The sequence below is a fragment of the Armigeres subalbatus genome, chromosome 3, assembly GCF_024139115.2.
Source record: "Armigeres subalbatus isolate Guangzhou_Male chromosome 3, GZ_Asu_2, whole genome shotgun sequence".
In the NCBI taxonomy this organism is placed as follows: Eukaryota; Metazoa; Arthropoda; class Insecta; order Diptera; family Culicidae; genus Armigeres; species Armigeres subalbatus.
Genome location: NC_085141.1, coordinates 311066842 through 311082060, shown reverse-complemented (window position 1 = coordinate 311082060; position 15219 = coordinate 311066842). Strand labels below are relative to the sequence as shown.

Sequence of the window (15219 nt, the reverse complement as noted above, 5' to 3'; positions counted from 1 at the left end):
GTTATATAACAAAGCCACAAATCGGCCATTTTGGAAACCACGTGCTTTTCCTAGTGATTTTTCCATTGGCGCTTTGATGTTGCATGAAGAAGAAGAAGCAGAAAGATGATAATCGAAAAAATCTCCACGGGAAACCATACGGAGAAGTTTTTAAAACTCTTCTCAAAAATTCTAAAAGCAATTTAATTAAAAACGGTAAGCAGTACGGGGTTGGACTTTTCTTCTACTGTATAATAAACACAATATTTCTGTTCGAAATTTTATTTTCTAATATTACACTTAAAACACAGTATAAGAAAAGTCCAACCCGTACTGCTTACCGTTTTAATTAAATTGCTTCTAGCATTTTGAGAAGAGTTTTAAAAACTTCTCCGTATGGTTTCCCGTGGAGATTTTTTCGATTATCATCTTTCTGCTTCTTCTTCTTCATGCAACATCAAAGCACCAATAGCACGAATTGAGAGAACCACAACGTCCATGGGGATGAAACATCCGTAGAGTGTTTGCTTACTTATGCTTAACAATCGACTTTAATTTCAGCATCGTACGAATGAACTTCTGATAATAGGAGTAGAAAACCATGTGGTGAATTTAAAATTCACCACACGGTTTGATTGTTTAATCACCTTAAGGTGATTAGTGGTGAATTTCAAATTCACCACACGGTTTTCTACTCCTACTATCAAAAGATCAAATCTAACGGGATAATTTTCGTACAATGCTGAAATTAAAGTCGATTGTTTAGCATGAGTAAGCAAACGATGTACGGATGTTTCATCCCCATGGGCGTTGTGGTTTTCTTAATTCGTGCTCTTGAAAAATCACTAGAAAAAGCACGTGGTTTCCAAGATGGCCGATTTGTGGCTTTGTTGTATAACCACCTTAACATCATAAAACATCCAAATTCAGCTTTTTTCAATATGCAACTTTAATCGGGAATATTCATTAAATATGACTAATGAGTTTTATTGATTCAAAACTTATCTACATGATCAATTTCGATTTTACTTCCATGGAGAAAAACAATTTGTCTTTTATTTTACCGTGAAAAGCTTGAGCAGACTTTGAAAATAAATCCTGCTCTTTTATTGTTGTGGATATTTTTAATTATCAAGCTACAATCATTAGTGTTGTTGGCGATTGTTGACATCTCATGCAACTGACAGCGGTCTATCTGCACACTGTGCTCGGGACATAGTGGCTATTTTTAGGCTAAGGGAGTTAGTTAGGGATGTCTATAGCCTGGGTTTACAGTGTGCGCTGCCAAACGGCTTAAACTCACCACCTGTAATCTTGCTCTAATGGAACGACAAAACCTTATCAAATGTTACACGAGACATATTAAATATTTTTCTTCTGGTGCATGTGACGTTCAAATTTCCTACCCCTGCGCATTCCACGTTTGTGCGTCATTGTCACTTTCCTGTCACTTGTCGGCCTCGCCGTTTCTCGTCATTTTGCGAGCCTTTTTGTCGAAGAAACGAACCGTCGCCATATTGATCTGCCTGGTTCGGTTCTCTCGCTCACCCACACGCCAGAGCAGCCTTGAAGCCAGCACCATCGCGACGAGCACTCTTCATAATCGTGTGTCGTTCTTTGCTGCGTGCAGAACGAAGAAAATTGTCTGCCGAATTTTCTGATGCATTTTTTGCTAAATTTTCTCGTTTCGGAACGATTGAAAAATGCCCGTATGCAAGGCGCCAGTCGCGAGCGTTCGATTGAATGTAAAATTGGCCGATTAGCGGCCCGTTCGAGTGGGTAAAATCCGGATTGAACTTTTTTCGCGAGAGGAAGAAGAGGTGTTGGAAATTTTCCCATCAGCCTGCTGAGTAGTTTCGAGGTTTCGTCGAGTACAGCAGAGCGAGAAAGAGCCATCGCGACCGACGGCAGGAACAGACCGCACCGAACGGCTGGAAGACATTATTTTCAACGAAGGAAAGCAAGCAAGTGGTGTGTGTTTGTTACGTATATAATCGCTGGTCTCGGCGGAGGGACCCCGTTACCGGAACTAGTGTAGTGCGGTTTGATCATATCGAGTTCGTCCGATCGTAGTGACCGATAACTGATAGTGAAACTAGGGGAAGTGATAGTGGAGTGATTGACCATCCGGAAGGAAGGTGAAGCGGAGCACCGAAAGCTTTGCGTCGTTACGGGAGGCATAGCGCTGCGGAATCGGTGGTGTGTGTCAGTCATTCAGAGTGGAAACCAGCAGACGTCACTTTCTGGCAGTCATCTGGAACTTCAAATGTTCCGGCAAGTTCGCTTCCGTGGAAAAGGTGAGTGATCAAGCTAGGTTAAGGAGCGATTGGTTGTCAAAAACAAATTGCTTTTTAGTAATATAGAAAATACGTGTCCTTTGCAACGTGCCTAGAAGGCTTTCCTTCGTGACATATTTGCCTGCCTACTTGGCCCCCTATATGAATGCAATATTATTAATGTTTTGGTACTTTAGTAGCTTTGGTAGCTTTACAACATGTTTGTTATCGTCAGGAAAGCTGACAAAGACCTTTTGTATTTTTTGCCAACTAGATTCGATTTCTCGTATAAAACCTATAAAAACCTTCAATTTGACAGACAATATTAGAAAAATTAAAATTTAATATTTTTTTAAAGACCTATACAGGATTCATGACTCAAGCCATAGAGCTTTGCTGCATTATTAGAGGTTAGACTTTATGATATGTTTTGCCTGTAAAACTGCCCTGAAAGGAGTAACTTGTGTAAAGCAATCAAATATAAGTAAAATATGTTAGTAGCGGCATGTTTGAAAATAAGGTTTGATTCACAATATTTTCTATACCCAGCTAGCTCAAGTCACAGAAAAAACAGATGTCATATTTAGAGCACAGAGTGTGATAATCGCTTCTGCTTTGATAGTAATATTACAAAGCGTACAATATCTGCAATATCTACTGAAATTCTGACAAAGCTAAAATCCAGGTATTTATTAGTATGCCGATATAGTCTATGCAGTGCACAGCCTACAGTGGTAAATCCCTGCTGATGCAACCTTCTTGCAATAAAAACGAAGTAAAAGGTACTATGTTAGATTTGAAGTGTATTTGAAGGATACTTGACGGATTTACGACGTGTGACTAAGATAAACTTGTATTGCAAGGTGTTTATGTTTTGTTATCAAATCAAAAGTAACTGTTTCATGTTTTTAATTCTGCTTGACCGGATATAAGGCTATAAATTCATAGGAATAAATATAATACAAATGCATATGATTACAAGGTAAGCTCCCAAGTAAGTAACCAAAATTTACTACGTTACTTGGTGCGTTGGTCCTCCACGAGCATCGTCCAGGTCTTTTGTCCGTAGAGGACTACCGGTCTAATGAGAGTTTTGTAGATTGTTAGTTTGGTACAGCGGCGAACTCATTTCATTCGGAGCGTCTTACGGAGTCCAAAGTACGTACGATTTACAGCCACTATGCAGCCGTGAATCGCAAGTCAGTCCCATCTGTATATGGATACCATATACAGATAAGACTGACTTGCGATGCACGGCAGTATGCGTCTCCCAATTTCTCTGCTGGTATAATTTTTTGGCAGTCACAAGTGAGCCCAAGTACACACATTTTTCTACCAGAGTCTATTATATATAGAGTTACGCAAAGAGTGAAGCCAAATCTACCTATTGAACTGTCAAACCGTCTACCTATCGAGCAAAGTAAACAAATGATTGTTGGTAAGGCGGAAGTATTGTTATCGCCTGATGATTATTATGGCGAATTAAAACTCATGAATTGAAATGTATTAGATTTGTTTTAGAAACAGCTTCAAAAAACTTCGATACACCCCCCAATAAAGTTGCAACAAGAAACTCACGTGTTTGCACTCTGTAGGTGACTTTGGTTATCGAATTAAAAAGCTTTAGAAGTGATCACTCCCGTGAAGTCACTTGAAGGGTTGAACAAAAATGAAAGTTTTCAACATAATAACAAGAGCATCATTCAGAATGAGAGTAAGAAGATCCTCTTTGCGCAACTCTATATAATAGACTCTGTTTTCTACCACCTCGATTTCGTCACCACCGATGCGAACTCACGGTGAGTGGCTTACATTGTCTTCTCTTGAACCTCTTCCTATCATGTACTTCGTCTTCGACGTGTTGATGACTAGTTTGATCCGCTAAGCTTCCCTCTTCAGTCTGATGTAGGCTTCCTCCATCTTCTCAAAGTTACGTGCCATAATATCTATGTCGTCGGCGAAGCCAAATAGCCAGACGGACTTATTGAAAATTGTACCACTCGTGTCAATCCCTGCTCTTCGTATTACCCCTTCCAAAGCGATGTTGAATAGCAGACACGAAAGACCATCACCTTGCCGTAACCCTCTGCGCGTTTCGAAGGGACTCGAGAATGCCCCTGAAACTCGAACTACGCACATCACCCGATCCATCGTCGCTTTGATCAACCGTGTCAGTTTATCCGGAAATCCGTGTTCGTGCATTAGCTGTCATAGCTGGTTCCGAACGATTGTATCATATATGGCAAGTCGATGAATAGATGATGTGTGGGCACGTTGTATTCGCAGCATTTCTGCAGTACTTGGCGAATGGCGAACACCTGGTCCGTTGCAATTGATGCAATTGAGTCGACGCGGCATAAAATTTGGGAGAGTACCTTGTAGGTGGCGTTCAGCAATGGGATTGCGCGGTAGTTGCTACAATTCAGCTTATCGCCCTTTTTGTAGATGGGACACACGACACCTCCCAAGCAACCTGAAGTTCAGATTTTACTTAAATTTGTTCCTGACCGAACCAATTGGTTCACATTCAGTTCCAAGCACATTAGCGGAACTTCAAAGCTCACTTTTGCGCTCCCACCACACAAAAAAATACTTAAACTTTGTTAAGAAAATTATTTGAGCTTTTTAGTGGAATGTCTTCACTTGTCATAAGACGTAGACAGATACGTATTTCGACCTCAACAGTAAGGCCGTCTTCAGTGTCTCGTACTTGCCGTAAGTCGTAAGTCGAATCAAGTACGAGACACTAAAGACGGCCTTACTGTTGAGGTCGAAATACGTATCTGTCAAAATACAATTAAGTGGTGGAATTCAATGGGATTGTAGAAACTCGTCTTATGACAAGTACTTAAACTTCTTATCCGAACTTTTGGTTGCTTGGGCTTCCATCCACTCCTGCGGCAAAACTTCCTCCTCCCAAATCTTGGTAATGACCCAGTGCAGCGCTCTAGCCAGTGCCTCACCACCGTGTTTAAATAGCTCTCCTGGTAGTTGGTCAACCCCAGGGGCTTTGTTGTTCTTCAACCGGCCAATCTCCTCCTGGATTTCCTGGAGATCCGGAGCCGGTAAAATTATGTCCTGCGCGCGTTCTCCCAGGTCCATCACCATACCGCTATCTTCGTCTGCTACATCGCCATTCAGGTGTTAGATCACCTCACGCTCGTTCGTAAGAAGGTTCCCGTTTATGTCCTTACACATATCAGGCTGTGGCACGTGGCCCTTACGTGAACGGTTCAACTTCTCATAGAACTTTCGTGTGGTATAAGCGCGCTACAGTTGCTCCGCCTCTTCGCGGTCTAGATCTTCCTGCTTGCGCTTTTTCCTCCGGAAAATCGAGTTTTGTCTGTTCCGCGCCCGTTTTTATCGCCACTTCCAGCTGCTACGCGTATCCTTGAGCTAGTCTACCGTCTTGTAGCCGCACAATGTTAATCCGCGGCGTTCGAATTCGACGCGTGTTGTAAATCGTCGAGAGTTTTGAGCGCAGGCATACTGCAACGAGGTAGTGGCCGGATTCAATATTCGCACTGCGGACGTTTGTGAGAAGAAGAATTTACCGTCGATTAGAACATGGTCGATTTGGTTTTCCGTTTCTTGGTTAGATGATCTCCATGTGGCCTTGTGGATATTTTTGCCGGGAAAGAAGATGCTTCAGACTGCCATGCCGTGGGAGGCTGCGTAGTTTATGCATCGTTAGCCGTTGTCGTTCAATACGTTATGCTGACTATCCGGTCCTATGACCGGTCTATACATTTCCTCCCTTCCTACCTGTGCATTTATGTCGCCGATGATGATTTTGACGTCCCGCAGTGGACATCCGTCGTATGTCTGCTCCAGTTGTGTGTAGAACGCTTCTTTCTCGTCGTCGGGTCTCCATTCGTGTGGGCAGTGCACGTTGATGATGTTATAGTTGAAGAAACGGCCTTTTATCCTCAGCTTGCAGCTTTTTGCGTTGGTTGGCTGCCACCCAATCACGCGTTGGTGAATCTTACTCTAAAACTATGAAGCCGATTCCCCGCTCGTTGATGGTGCCACAGCTTTGGTAGAAAGTAGCCGCTCGATGCCCGCTTTTCCACACTCTGTGTCCTGTCCAGCAAATCTCTTGCAGCGCCACGACGTCGAAGTTGCGGGGATGTAATTCATCGTAGACCATCCTGTCGCAACCTGCGAAACCTAGCAACTTGCAGTTCCATGTTCCAAGTTTCCAATCGTGATCCTTTATCCTAGATCTTTGACGATTATATCGAGTCGTATTATCTTTTACATTGCTCGTGGTAATTACCTCCTGTCTCGTCGGAGGGTCATCGTGTTAGGTCTGTTTTATGTTCCACCTCCACCTGACACAAGGACTTGGGCTTGTGCGCTTTGGTGGAGCCTACTTGCGAATACACGCAGCTTTTTATAGGAATTTAACAGGACCCACTGTCATACCCCACCACATCCTAGGCAAGCCCCACAACTAGCAGATGGCCTGGGGAGGCATCGTCAAGCCCTTGGGCATAATCCCTGCTACCCACTTAGAATATGTATGTCGAAACCGTTGTTTCTCAACGAAAATACCGGGGAATGATCTTTCGGATTCGAGATTCAGAAATCGGTATGATCTTCACCATATATTGAAAAAATGCGATAGCAATAGGACCGGTCCTTTGCGCTGCCACTTGAGTACTGACCAGAGAGTTCAACAGATTTCAAGTTCATGGTAGTGAGATTAGGGTTTGAATGAAAGAGAGTGAGCGCAAAGAACGGTAATTAGGGATGTTATAATTTTCAATTCCACATTCGGCCCTCCTGGATAATATCCGGCTCGGATGTTGCTTATTTATCAGCACTTGGATCCTCCATTTCGGTTAACACAAATCCACCGTCATCATAATCGTTGAAACCGTCCTCATCATCGTTTGGAATGACCGCTTCATGTACTCCGCAGTCCGCACATGTCGATATTTTGTTTGGACCTTCGTGAACTCCGACTTTAACAACGTCATAACGTTCATAACTCTTTTTGCCTTTCTCGTACAATTCTTGGTAACCCGGTAAGGCCCTAGGATATTTCGCTGCAATTCTCAATTGACTGCCAAACTGCGTTCGGCTGATGGCGACTAAATTTCCCACTTCGTATTCTTCTGCTTCCTTCCAGATCTTGTCGAAGCTTTGCTTCGTCTTTTGCTGAATCTCTTATATGTTCGCACGAGCTTCAACTCTAACAACCTCTCTAGAGTCGATAAGAAAATTATTTTGAGCTTTTTAGTGGAATGTTTTCACCTGTCATAAGACGAGTTTATACAATCCCATTGAATTCCACCACTTAATTGTATCTTGACAGATACGTATTTCGACCTCAAAAGTAAGGCCGTCTTCAGTGTCTCGTACTTGACTCGACTCGATAAGTCGAGTCAAGTACGAGACACTGAAGACGGCCTTACTTTTGAGGTCGAAATACGTATCTGTCAAGATACAATTAAGTGGTGGAATTCAATGGGATTGTATAAACTCGTCTTATGACAGGCTCTCTAGAGTCCTCAAACAGCTTCATCCACTCGTCTTCAACAGCTTCTGCTAATCTGACATATTTTTCTCCAAGTTAGTTTATTTGGTAGGCTCAGGCGTGCATAACACTTTACGGAGCCATGATCAGACATCTTCTGGAGATCACATCTTAGTGCCGAACAAAATCTCGAAAGAAGTGCGCCCAATGCTTCGTTGAACTGTGTTGTTGAGGAAGCGCTGTAAATCTGCTACGAACTTGTACCAGTTCTGTGGACGATCCATAGCTAATTTTGCCAAAGCAGGTACTATAACATCGGGCACTCGCTCGACCTGGCCGTTGCCACGAAGGACACCTACACGCTACAACGTAATCATAGAATGAAGACGACTTAAAGGCTGACCCTCTGTCTGAAACAATACGCCTAGGACTGCCGAAAACACTTTTTTGCTCTTCCAGCTTTTTGAGAATCTCATCCGTAGTGGTAGATTTGACCGGTTAAATCCACACGAACTTACTGAAAGCGTCAATTACGGTGAAAACGTAGCGATACTGCTTGTTGGACGCAGTAAGAGGTCCCAAATGATCGATGTGGTACGTTGACAACGGCAGCTCTTCTTTAGGAATGGGATGGAGAAAACCTTCCTTTTTTCCGCATTTGCGAGACGCAAGAATACATTTAACACAGCTCTTCACATACTTGTCCAGCTTGGCTGGAAAGTTATCGATCCAATATTCTCTGAGAATCAATTCGCCCATATTCCGTACACCAAAATGTCTTTGGTCGTCCACTTGTCGAATCACGGAGTACTGCATCGACTGCGTTATGACCTAGAGTTTTCCCCCGGTGCCTTCACTGATGTCGTATCCCAGGCAGGAAATTCTTCGACACAAGAACTGACATTTCTTCCACTTAATCTGTAGTCCATTTTTGCTTGCCACATCCAAAACCATGCGTAATTTTTCCAAGGCTTCTTGTTCGTCGGCAGCCGGAATGAGAAGATCGTCGATATAGACAATGACAACCTTCCTATCTATCAACTCACGGAATATATCATTAACGTAGCGTTGAAATACGGTAAGACGCGCGGCTACAAAGCAAGACCTTGCTGAGAGTGGCTGGGTTTGATTCCCGGTGCCGGTTTAGGCAATTTTCGAAGTGGAAATTGTCTCGACTTCCCTGGGCATAAAAGTATCATCGTGTTAGCCTCATGATATACGAATGCAAAAATGGTAACTTGGCTCGCAGTTAATAACTGTGGAAGTGCTTAATGAACACTAAGCTGCGAGACGGCTCTGTCCCAGTGTAGGGATGTAATGCCAATAAGAAGAAGAAGAAGCGTTGAAATACAGTGGGTGAAATACTTGGCGTCTTGAGGAACTCAAACTGTCCAGAACTTGTCACGAAAGAAGTATATTTTATGCTATCCTCATCCACTGGAATATGGAAGAACCCATTTTCCAAATCGAGGGTCGAGAACACTCTGGCAGAATGCAACTCATCCAAAATGTCCTCAATTAATGGAATGGGGAATTACAATCACGCTATTTAGACGACGATAGGCCACACAGAGCCGCCTAGTGTCATCTTTTTTATGTGCAAGGACAATAGGACTGCTGAACTCCGACGAGCTTTTCCGTATTACCCCTTCGTTTATCCATTCACTTATCTGCTTGTTCACGATGGATTTTTCCAATGGTGCAAGTCGACGAGATAGTTGGTGAATAGGATGAAACGCCCTCAACACTATCTTTAGTGACACTTTAACATTTTCCGATTTTTGATTACTATATGACTGGGGTCCTCCTTAGCCGTGCGGTAAGACGCGCGGCTACAAAGCAAGACCATGCTGAGGGTGGCTGGGTTCGATTCCCGGTGCCGGTCTAGACAATTTTCGGATCGGAAATTGTCTCGACTTCCCTGGGCATAAAAGTATCATCGTGTTAGCCTCATGATATACGAATGCAAAAATGGTAACTTGGCTTAGAATCCTCGCAGTTAATAACTGTGGAAGTGCTTAATGAACACTAAGCTGTGAGGCGGCTCTGTCCCAGTGTGGGGATGTAATGCCAATAAGAAGAAGAATATGACTATATTCCTCCACTAGATGTTTCACTTCTTCGCGTACCTTGAGATCTTCAATGTGCATTAACGGTTCGTCAATAATTTCGTCCACTACAATTCTCAGCGCAAAATGTTCATCCTTCAATTTGAATTTCGCATCATTGGCGGAAACACTCACATCCCCGTATAGAAGTAGAATTCTTTCTAGAATTATTTCATGGGGAATTTCCTTCGCAGCGAGAACGTCAAAAGTCATCCGCAGTACGGCATCATCCACTTCTACATCCAGGTACGTAGTGCTCATCGTCCAGACAGCACCGTTTAACGTAACAAGCTTCTTCTTCTCTGCTCCGTTTACCGAAAGCTGCAGCTTTGCAATCCAGCGATCATTCAGAAGCGAAACGTCCGATCCCGAATCAAAAAATGCGCGTGTCGGGATCGAATTAACTTTTATATCCATGAATGTCCCTTTCCATGGTGTTGCTTCTGAATTGCAAATGTGCACATTTTTTTCGCTCCTCACCTTGGAGCAGTCACGGGAGATATGGCCGGCTTGTCCGCAACTATAGCAAACTATCTGCTTCGCATGTGCCCTTGGTCCAGATTTATTCATTCGATTTTTCACTCCTGAAATTCGCGCATTGCTGGAACACATCTGATTGCCTTGTCGTCCACCAACAGTACGTGATTCTGTGGAGTCTCTCCCATATTTAGCCTCCTTCAAGGTTTGATAGAGTCTCAACTTTTCACGAAATTCTGCAACCGACTTTGATCCATACAGAACCGTTTTGTCTGGACCGTTGTCGTTCATCCCGTTGATGGTGTGCGTCATAATTGCTTCAACATCCAGGTCTGCTTTTACACCAATTTCACGCATGGCAAGAAAGTACTCTAAAACATTCTCGCCGCTAAGCTTCTTACGCGCTCGTAGCTTCTCGTGAACGACCGCACTGTTTTCCTTAAATTCGAATTCATTGCGCAGGAATACTTTCAAAGCGTTCCAGGTAGTAACGTAACTCATAGCGTTTAGTAAAAGTCTGGCTAAGCCCACCAACTTCTTCTTTGCTAACACAAGTTACGCAGGAGGCGAACCTGACAACAGCTGTCGAGAAGTAAGCGGGAGAGACGGGAGAAGGTCGAGCGGAAGGACGACCCTCCCAAGCCGGTGAAACCAGTGCGTCTACAATCGAGGACCACTGAAGCTCGCGGGAGGAAGACCTACCCTGGAGGGAGGTCGTGAACCCCAAGAACGCGAGAAGGCAACGGCAGCAGGCCGCAAAGAATGCGGCAGGTGGAGCGATGCGCTCCACTGTTAAGAAGGGTAGAGCCCAGGAGAAGACAAGTGCGCCTTCCAATGGCAGTGGTAAGCGTAAAGACAGGGCACTATGGTCCAGGATACAGATTTACGTTTACGCGGAAAGATGAATTTTACGCCAAAACTATATTTTTTAGAAAAAACTGTTGTTCTACAAAATTGTTCGAAATAGTAAGGCCATCATTATGGTGCAACAAAAAAATAGGGCCCATCATATAAAAAAAATAGAATTTTTTTTTTTTAATATTGACATGTTATGTTCTACAAAGTAATAAGCGCACTTTTTCTGTAGCTCTTAAGTTAGCTGATTTAGAGCAATTTTACCTAATTGGATTAGGGTGTACCTCAAAAAAACAGTATTTTTAATCTACTTTTTTTGTTTTGGATTTCGCGAAAAAGTCGTCTTCAGGTGACTTTTAGAGCTCAAAAAAATGCAACTTCTGATGGGTGAATATGCTTATATCTTTTACCAATCAAAAGTTATAATCGTTTTTCTGTCAAAATTACATTTTTTTCATAAGTTGATATCTTCGGTTAGGGCAGACCAAAAAAATATGTTTACATGGCATTTCAAAGAGAAATTCATATTCTTCATTATGTCAAAAAATTGGGGATATGTTATTTTTTTATCTCATGTTTTACTAATTTTACTAAAATCATGTTTTTTCAAATAAATTGATATAACTCGACAATGGAAAAAGATACAGACGATATTTTTATAGCAAAACACGCGTTTTGGAAAGCCCCAAAAGTCTTCAGAAGGTGACATCCGTGAAAAATAAAAAATGAAATGAGCAGATCTCAAATATTGTTTTTTGAAGGACACCCTAATTCTCTAAACTAAAATTACTCTAAACAAGTGAGCTTAAGAGCTACATAAAAAGTTTATATAGCAAAGTTTATTGGAAAAAGCTGCGCTACAACTTTGTAGAACATTTTATGTCAATATTCCGCAAAATAAAATAATAAAATCTCACATTTTTATAAAATTTCCCACCCTATTCTCCGATAACTCTATAATAAGGGTCCAAGTATCCAGAACAACAATTAGAACAATTTTTTTTTCTTAAAGGTATGCTTTAGGCCGAAAATGCATCTTTTCTCGTAAATCTTGCAATACGATAATAATGATAAAACTTATAAAAAGTGGTAAAGCTGTAGATTTTTTACTTTTCATTTCTCACAAATGTTACCTTCTGAAGACTTTTGGGGCTTTCCAAAACGCGTGTTTTGCTATAAGAATATCGTCTGTATCTTCTTCCATTGTCGAGTTATATAATTTTTTTTTGAAAAAACATGATTTTAGTAAAATTGGTAAAACTTGAGATAAAAAAATAACATATCTCCAATTTTTAGACATAATAAGGAATATGAATTGCTCTTTCAAATGCCGTGTAAACATATTTTTTTGGTCTGCCCTAACCGGAGATATCAGCTTATGAAAAAAATGTAATTTTGACAGAAAAACGATTATAACTTTTGATTAGTAAAAGATATTGAGCATATTTACCCATCAAAAGTTGCATTTTTTTTGAGCTCTGAAAGTCACCTGAAGACGAGTTTTTCGAGAAATCTAAAACAAAAAAAGTAGGGGGAAAAACGGCTTTGGCAGGTTTTGTTCTATTATTGGCAGGGGGGTTTTTGTCGACCAAATTTTATGAAATTTGGCCACAATATTCTTTGATATGCAAAGAATATTTCTAGAGTGCTTTGAAAATAGGTCGTATGTGCAAAAGAGAGTCTCTCTTTGGATCTATTCTCTTTCGATTATTACGAAACTATACAAAAGTTTACTTCGAATTTCTTGTTAGATATCCAAAGACAATAGCTTTATCTATCATACTGAAGTGGAAATGTAGCAAAACATGCAAAACTAGCCGATATATTAGCGAAATAGAGCGTGATCAAAGAGAATCTCTCATTTGCACATACGACCTATTCTTAAAGCAATCTAGATTTAGGCCAAATTTGAGCATAGTCACTAGTCAGTCATAAAAAAACCCCCTGCCAATAATAGAACAAAACCTGCCAAAGCCGTCATTCCCCCTAGTTAGAAAATACTGTTTTTGTGAGGTACACCCTAATCGAATTAAGTAAAATTGCTCTAAATCAGCCAACTTAAGAGCTACAGAAAAGGTTTTTTTTAGCAAAATTGATTGGAATAAAATGCGCTACAACTTTGTAGAACATATTATGTCAATATTCTGAGAAATAAAAAAAATATTTTCTATTTTTTTATATGATGGGCCACCCTATTTTTTGGTTGCACCATAATGATGACCTTACTTTTTCGAACAATTTTGTCGAACAAATTTTTTTTCTAAAAAAATATAGTTTTGACGTAAAATGCATCTTTCCGCGTAAATCTGTATCCTGGACCATAGTGCAGGGGCGAGGAGATTATCGTCAGTACTGACGATAAAAGCTACGCCGAAGTCTTGAAGGCCATGAGAGTTAACGACAAACTGTCAACTGCATTCAAAGGACGCGGAAAGGCGAGATGATCCTCATCTTGAAGCGGGATGCTGCTCAGAAAAGTTCTGAGTATGAAAAGTTGACGGAGGAGTTCCTGGGTGATGGGGTTCAAGTAAGAGCCTTATGCCCAGTTTCCAACATCCAGTGCAAGGGCCTGGATGAAGTAACCGAGGCCAGATACCTGGTCGACGCACTGAGTGATGAGTGCGATGTCGAGATTCAGGAATCTGCGGTTCGGTTACGCAAAAGCTACGCGGGAATGCAGGTTGCCTCCAAGTACCTCAGACTGAGGCCCAAAAGGTAATGGATAAGGCTAAACCGAAAGTGGGTTGGTCGGCATGATCATTTTTCATTATATGAATTTTCATTAAATTAAATTTTATTCAGACTAAGGCCGAAGTGGCCTGTGCGGTTTATAAGAGTCTTCTCCATTCGGCTCGGTCCATGGCTACACGTGTTCGCCATACGTCAGGTATTGCAGAAATGCCGCGAATACAACGTGCCCACACATCATCTATTTATCGACTTCAAAGCCGCATATGATACAATCGATCGGGACCAGCTATGGCAGCTAATGCACGAAAACGGATTTCCGGATAAACTGATACGGTTGATCAAGGCGACGATGGATTGGGTGATGTGTGTAGTTCGAGTTTCAGGGGCATTCTCGAGTCCCTTCGAAACGCGTAGAGGGTTACGGCAAGGTGATGGTCTTTCGTGTCTGCTATTCAACATCGCTTTGGAGGGAGTAATACGAAGGGCAGGGATTGACACGAGTGGTACGATTTTCACGAAGTCCGTCCAGTTATTTGGTTTCGCCGACGACATTGATATCATGGCACGTAACTTTGAGAGGATGGAGGAAGCCTACATCAGACTGAAAAGCGAAGCTAAACGGATTGGACTAGTCATCAACACGTCGAAGACGAAGTACATGATAGGAAGAGGCTCAAGAGAGGTCAATCAATGCCACCCACCACGAGTTTCTATCGGTGGTGACGAAATCGAGGTGGTTGAAGAATTCGTGTACTTGGGCTCACTGGTGACCGCCGATAACGATACCAGCAGAGAAATTCGGAGGCGCATAGTGGCTGGAAATCGTACGTACTTTGGACTCCGTAAGACGCTTCGATCGAATAGAGTTCGCCGCCGTACCAAATTGACTATCTACAAAACGCTTATAAGACCGGTAGTTCTCTACGGGCACGAGACCTGGACGATGCTCGTGGAGGACCAACGCGCACTGGGAGTTTTTGAAAGGAATGTGTTGCGTACCATCTATGGTGGGGTGCAGATGGCGGACGGTACGTGGAGGAGGCGAAAGAACCACGAGTTGCATCAGCTGTTGGGAGAACCATCCATCGTTCACACCGCGAAAATCGGAAGACTGCGATGGGCCGGGCACGTAGCCAGAATGTCGGACAGTAATCCGGTGAAAATGGTTCTCGACAACGATCCGACGGGAACAAGAAGGCGAGGTGCACAGCGGGCAAGGTGGATCGATCAGGTGGAGGACGATTTGCGGACCCTCCGCAGACTGCGTGGTTGGAGAAGTGCAGCCAGAACAAACGCTAAAAAGGTCGAGAGACGCCGGGTATTCCAGACAGCGAGAAGAGCTCTGAAC

The 15219-nt window shown here is 42.4% G+C and overlaps 1 protein-coding gene across 2 annotated transcripts in view; it reads left to right on the top strand.

Moving 5' to 3' along the window:
- The first annotated feature begins 1535 nt into the window (after positions 1–1535).
- Positions 1536–15219, top strand: part of LOC134225260 (cyclin-dependent kinase 12) — a 47309-nt gene continuing 33625 nt past the window's right edge. The window contains exon 1 of one of the 2 annotated variants that reach the window (XM_062705186.1): positions 1536–2276. The gene's annotated coding sequence lies outside the window, so the exon portion shown is untranslated. The remainder of the gene's footprint in view (positions 2277–15219) is intronic. The other variant, XM_062705187.1, reaches the window with a different exon arrangement.